A 7,193-nucleotide genomic window follows, 5' to 3' on the forward strand; every position below is an offset into this window, starting at 1 on the left:
ATGATAGGATTTAATACCTTTTTATGGCTAAATAATATTTCATTGTATACATGTACCACATTTTCTTTATCCATTTATCTGTTGATGGACACTGAAGTTTATTCTATGTCTTGGTTATTGTGAATTGTACCACGATAAACCTGGGAGTGCAGATATCTCTTAAATATACTTATTTCCTTTCTCTTGGATATATACCCTGCAGTACAATTTCTGAGTCATATGGAAGTTCTATTTTTAGTTTTTTGAGGAACTTCCAAGCTGTTTTCTATAGTGGCTGTACAAATTTACCTTCCCAGTAACACTGTACTAGTATTCCCCTTCCTCTGCATTCTTACCAGCATTTGTTATTTTCGTCTTTTTTATAATAGGCATTTTAGCTGGAGCGAGATGATATCTCATTGTGTTTTGATTTGCATTTTCCTAGTGATTGGGTATTTTTTCTATATCCATTGGTCATTTATCTTCTTTTGAGAAATGTCTATTCAGATCTTTTATCCATTTTAAAATTGGATTATTATTATTATTATTATTTTGCTATGAATTGTTTGAGTTACCCATTGTTTTAGTTCATTTTCATGCTACTGATAAAGACATAACCAAAACTGGGAACAAAAAGAGGATTAATTGGATTTACAGTTTCACATGGCTGGGGAAGCCTCAGAATCATGGTGGGAGGTGAAAGGCACTTCTTACATGGTGGCAGCAAGAGAAAATGAGGAAGAAGCAACTTTGATAAACCCATCAGATCTCGTGAGACTTATTCACTATCATGAGAATAGCACCAGCTCCCATGATTCAATTACCTCTTCCTGGGTGCCTCCTATAACACGTGGAAATTCTGGGAGATGCAATTGAAGTTGAGATTTGGGTGGGGACACAGCCAAACCATATCACCTATATATTCTGGTTATTAATCCCTTGTCAGATGAAGAGTTTCCAAATATTTTTTCCATTATTCAGGTTGTATCTTCACTTTGGTTTCCTTTGTTGTTCAAAAGGTTTTTATCTTGATGTAATCTTATTTGTCTATTTTTACTTTTGCTGCCTATGCTTTTGAGGTCTTAAAAAAATCTTTGACTAGACCAATAGTCTGAAATGTTCCCCCAATGTTTTCTTTTAGTAGTTTTGTAGTTTTAGGTCTTAGATTTAAGTATTTAACCCATTTTGAGTTGGTTTGTGTATATGGTGAAAGATAGGGGTCTAGTTTTGTTCTTATACATAGACATATCAAGTTTTCCCAACACCAATTATTGAAGTGCCTGTCGTTTCTGCAATGTGTATTTTGCTGCCTTTGTCATTTAGGTCTTTTTACCCATTTTGAGCTGAGTTTTGTGTATGGTGTACAATAACAGTCAAATTTCATTTTTTTCCTTGTGGAAACTCAGTTTTCCCAGCACCATTTGCTAAAGAGACTGTCTTTTCCCCCATTGTGTTCTCTTGGTGCCCTTATCTACAATTAGTTGACCATATATGTGTGGATTTATTTTGGGGCTCTCTATTTTGTTCCACTGTTTTCTATGTGTTTGTTTATGACAGTACCATACTGCTTTGATTACTATAGCTTTGTAATATATTTTTAAGTAAGGAAGTGTGATCCCTCCAACTTTATTTTTCTTCCTTGGAATTCCTTTGGCTATTCAGTGTCTTTGTGATTCCATACAAATTTTAGGATTATTTTTCCTATTGCTGGGAGGAATGCCATTGGAATTTTGATAGAGAGTGTATTGAATTTGTATATTGCTTTAGGCAGTATGGGCATTTAGCAACATTATCAGATTAGTGCAAAACTATTTGTGGTTTTTACTAGAACCAAAATTAATGGCAAAACCCACAATTACTTTTGCATCAACCTAATAATTCTTCCACTTCATGAGAATGGACTATCATTCCATTTATTTGTATTTTCTTCAATTACTCTCCTCAGTGTTTTATAGTTTTCCATGTGCAGGTTTTTCACCTCCTTGGTTAAATTTACTCTTAAATGTTTTTTAATGCTACCATAAATGGGATTGGTTTGTATCATGCAACTTTCCTGAATTGATTTATTAGTTCTAACAGTTTTTTTTTGTGTGGAATCTTTGAGGTTTTCTCTATGTGGGATTATGTCATTTGCAAATGGAGATAATTTTACTTTTCTTCTTTCCAACTTGGATACCTTTTATTTCTTTTTTAGCAGAAGTAAGTAATAACGATTAGAACAGAAGTAAATTAAATAGAGAATAGAAAAACAATATGAAAAAATCAATAAAACTGAGTGATTATTTTTCAAAAGAAAAAGCTAGACTACCTAAGAAGAAAGACAGAAGAGTAAAATCAATAAAATCAGATGTGAAAGGGGTCATAAGGGACTATTATGAACAATACACCAGCAGACTGGATAATTTAGAGAAAATGGATAAATTCCTGAAAAAGTACAACCTACCAACGTTGAATCAGGAAGAAACAGAAAGTCTGAACAGAACAATAACAAATAGATTGAAGTAGTGTAATAATTTAAAAGCTCCCAACAAAGAAAAGCCCGGGAACAGATGACTTTATTGCTGAATTCTGGAAAACATTCGAAGAAGAATTAATACAAATACTTCTTCAACTCTTCCAAAAACTAGAGCTAGAGGGACTATTTCCAAACATACTTTATGAGGCCAGCATCACCATGATACCTAAGCCAGACAAAGACACCATAAAAGAAGAAAACTTCAGACCAATATCTCTGATAAACATTTATACAAAAATTTTCTATAAAATATTAGCAAACCCAAGTTCAATAACACATCAAAAAGATTATACATCATGACTGCTATGATTTGAATATCTCCTCCAAAACTCATGTTGAAACTCAATCCCCAGTGTGACAGTATTGAGAAGTAGAGCTTTTAAGAGGTGAATAGGTAATGAGGTCTCTGCCTTCATGAATGGATTAATCCATTTATAGATAATGGATTAATGAGTTAATGGGGTAATGGGTTATCATGGGAATGGAACTGGTGGCTTTACAAGAAGAGAAAGAGACTCGAGCATGCTCTGCCACCTCACCATGTGATGCCCTGAACCGCCTCGGGACTCTGCACAGTCCCCAGCAGCAAGAGCGTTCTTACCATACGTAGCCCCTTGGCCTTGGACTTCTCAGCATCCATAACTGTAAGAATAAACTCCTTTTTAAAATAAAGTACCTTCTTTTGGATATTCTGTTATAAGCAACAAAAAAGACTAAGAAAATGGCCAAGTGGAATTTATCCTTGGCATGCAAACCTGTTTTAAAGTATGCATATGAATCAATGTGACACATTAACAGAATGAAAGATAAAAAGCACACAAAAATCATCTCAATTTACACAGAAAAAGCATTTGATAAAGTTCAACATCCTTCCTTGATAAAAATGCTGAAAAGTTTAAGTGTAAAAGGAAAGTTTCTCAGCAAAATAAAGGTCGTTTATGAAAAACCCACAATTAACATCATAATCAATGGGGAAAAATGAAAAGCTTTTCCTCTAAGATCCAGTACGAGGTAAAGATTCCCACTCTCTCCACTTCTATTCAATATAGTATGGGAAGTACTATGATGTAAATTTCTTGTAGATAGTATACATTGGATTTTTTGAAAATTCATACTGCCAGTCTCTTTTTTTTTTACCAAATATTTAAAAAATTTTGTTTATAATTGACACATCATAATTATACATGTTTATGGGGTACACTGTGATGTTTCAATACATGTATACATGTATTGAAACATGTATACATTGGGTATATATGTATACATGTTTGGGTAATTCACAGATCCATCACCTTAAACATCTACCATTTCTTGGTGGTCCAATCTCTTTTTAATTGGTATATTTACACTTTGTATTTACAATAATTGTCACTATTTTAAGGCTTAAGTATGCCATTTTGTTTTCCGTTCATCCCTCTGTTTTTTGTTTCTCTCTCTCTCTCTCTCTCTCTGTCTCTCTCTGCTTCCTATAGGTTATATGAACATTTGTTAGGATTCCACTTAGAGTGAAGTGTAGAAACATTACTACTTTTGATGTGTTTTTGATCCTGTGTTAACACTGGTTAATTCTTGATGTTTCAATTTGCTATAATGTATTGCTTTTGCCTTTATATTTTCCTATAGTGCTTGATTTTTATAAAGCAATGAATATATAATAAATTTGTGAAGTCACTATCCTTCCTCCTGTTATATTTGTAAATGTAGCTATATATTGTCAATGAAAAAAATGTGGCTGATTTACACTGCTATTAAAACTTGAAAATCCTCAGTATTTATAGTCTTTAGACTTGATGCACTTGAGATTTAAGCAGCAAAATCCTTTTTTACACATGACCTAATTTTTTCTATGATCATATCAGTTTCTACCCAACCATTCGTGATTTAGGTCACTCGGATGGGGGCAGGTTTCTCTTACAACTCATCTCCAGATCAAGAAAAGCCTCCTTCTCTCAAGCTTCTTCCTCACTACTCCCTTAGAGGAAGGAAGATCAATGTGATAGGTCAAATTCTGGAGCACTGTAAGAAGTACCACTGTGCATTGCTAAGTGACACCCATACATGTAAGACACATCTAAGCTCTTCTGTTTCTTATGATACTAAAGTGATGAGATAAGCTGGTGCTGACTGTGAAAGCTGGGCATAGACACATTGGCCTCTCTTTCTTCTCACTGGAGATTTTGGGCTCTGTCATTCCTGCCTACTAGGGGTCAGCTGATGATAGTATTTCTGTAGAATAAAATAGGCAAAGAGACCCTGCTTCATTCTTGTGCCTAAACCTGTGCTTCAATTCAACTTGAACTGACACCTCTGCATTGAGGGGTCATGGGAACTGGCCCAGTGAATGATATTTCAGGTCCTTGTGTGCATGTCTTTTTCAAGGAAAGACCTAAGAGGGGGCAATAAAGCAATGTAACATAGGAGTAGGGTATTTTTGTAGCCTCTGAACAAATGCTAATCCCACACTGTCAGATTCTTACCAGTAATGCCACATAATTGGATGTCTCTCGCTCTACTGCAGGTGGTGCAGATGGTGACCCAAATGTCATAATCCACATTGAAATGTCACACATGCCCATTCAAATAGACATGCCCTCAGGTGTTGCCATGTCCCCATCCAGACGTCAGCACTAGGTATTTGCAGATATGATTGGTGGACTTCATGTACGAAAAGACAAGGGTAACTTTCTGTAGTTCTTAGTGATTTCAACCATTTGCAGAGTCATTATTCCCTCCCTGTTCTCCTTTTTGTTTCTTCCCCATTTATTCTTTAGGGTGTTCTATGCTACTTAGCCTTATTGGCACCTGCTTTCATTTCCTGAGTTCATATCGGGATGTCACCTGTACCCTGCCTTCTTAGAATTCACGGTGATGCAATACAGGCAACTTGAATAAAAAGATTGATGGGAGGCCTCTTGAACTCTGTTGATCTCCCTACTCTACTTTTCTTTTTGTGTTTCATGCACCATCCTCAGGTGCTGTGAAGCCAGTTCCTGGTTTTTAATCTAGTCTCACAGTAAGCAGGTTGTCCTCATTTAGATAACATTTTACTTCTCAATAATTTAACTCTTACATTAAATTGTCCGAACTGACAAATACATCCCAGGTGAGCTTGCTGTTTTTTGCCACTTCTCAGCTGTCTTAATTACAGTTAGAATTGGACAATTAAGTTCGTCTTTAGTAACTGCACACACATATTTAACTAATTGTTAGCTTTCCTTGCAATAATGTTATTCTATGTACCTCATATTATTCGATTTCCTTGAAAGAGAGAGCACATATCGCTCTTGTGTTTTCAAGAAGTAACTTTCAACTCTCAGTAAGTTATGTATTTGAAATTTTCTCCTGCAGCATTGCTACCACTTTCCAATATACATTTTCTCTTGCACACAAACCTCACACAGGCTCATGTCAAATATTTATATAAGCATAGTCAAAATGGGGTGAATAAGTTTCTCTTTGGTGGTCAGTTTCCAATTACACCTTCACATGACAGGTAGAGCCTGCTTTACAGTCTCTACAATCAATCCTCAACTGTCCGTTACACAACAGTTTCTCCACCATTGGGAAATCAATTCTCTGTGCCCATAGGCTTTGGTAGAGTTACATTCCTCTGCCATCTCAAAACAAATCCATTTGTGAGATCGTACTCATATCACATGGTGCCATCACACAAGTTGAGCCCTAGCGGAATGGTAATAAAGTAAGTATTCCTAATACATGCTCACAAAAGGGGACTGGAACTACCTAATGACAAAGCTAAGATTGGTACAGTAAAGTGGTCTCAGCATGAGAGGCACTTTTCCATTTCAGTTTATCTAAATGCTGAAAGTCTTGACTAAAAGACTTTATCAGCTTGTATTAACAATACCAGCTCATGAGGAATTAAAAAATTTAACATGAGGCTGGGTGCAGTGGCTCACGTCCGTAATCCCAGCACTTTGGGAGGCTGAGGAGGGTGGCTCACCTGAGGTCAGGAGTTTGAGACCAGCCTGGCCAACATGGTGAAACCCAATCTCTACTAGAAATACAAAAACTTAGCCGAGCATGATGGCAGGTGCCTGTAATCCCAGCTACTTGGGAAGCTGAGGCAGGAGGATTACCTGAACCTGGGAGGTGGAAGTTGCAGTGAACCAAGGTCGCACCATTGCACTTCACCCTGGACAACCAGAGCGAAACTTTGTCCCCCCCCAAAAAAAAAAAAAATTAACATGAGAAACCTGTAACACTATCTTGCAGCTTTGCACCAAGATTACCTTGTTTAATGGTCATAGTTGGTAATATTTATTTGCATCAGGGGAATAACATTTTCATGGCTCCTGAATTTAAGTTTCCTATTTAGTAGGTTTATTTTTATCTAATGAATTTAAAATACCAGCACGAGTATTTTGCTAAGAGAGAGGATTAGATAACACCCTAGTGTCCCAGAAAAGGGTATGGATACCTCACCACAAAATATTCAAAATATTCCCAAGAGAAACTTTTTAGCAATGACAAATGCAGTAGTTTATGCTATTCACTATGTGAAAGAAGAGGCATCCACCACTCTTGTTCATTCCCTAAAGTGCTGGTAGTATTTGCTTTGTAAAAACATACCCCTGTTAAAACTCTTTTAACTATCAGCTATAGGATAAACATAGAGCTCGGTGTCATGTGTCTTTAAGATTTTCTATGTTTTGACTAAACTTCCTTTTTTTTTTTT

The sequence above is a fragment of the Colobus angolensis genome, unplaced genomic scaffold, assembly GCF_000951035.1.
Source record: "Colobus angolensis palliatus isolate OR3802 unplaced genomic scaffold, Cang.pa_1.0 Scaffold659, whole genome shotgun sequence".
Lineage (NCBI taxonomy): Eukaryota > Metazoa > Chordata > Mammalia > Primates > Cercopithecidae > Colobus > Colobus angolensis.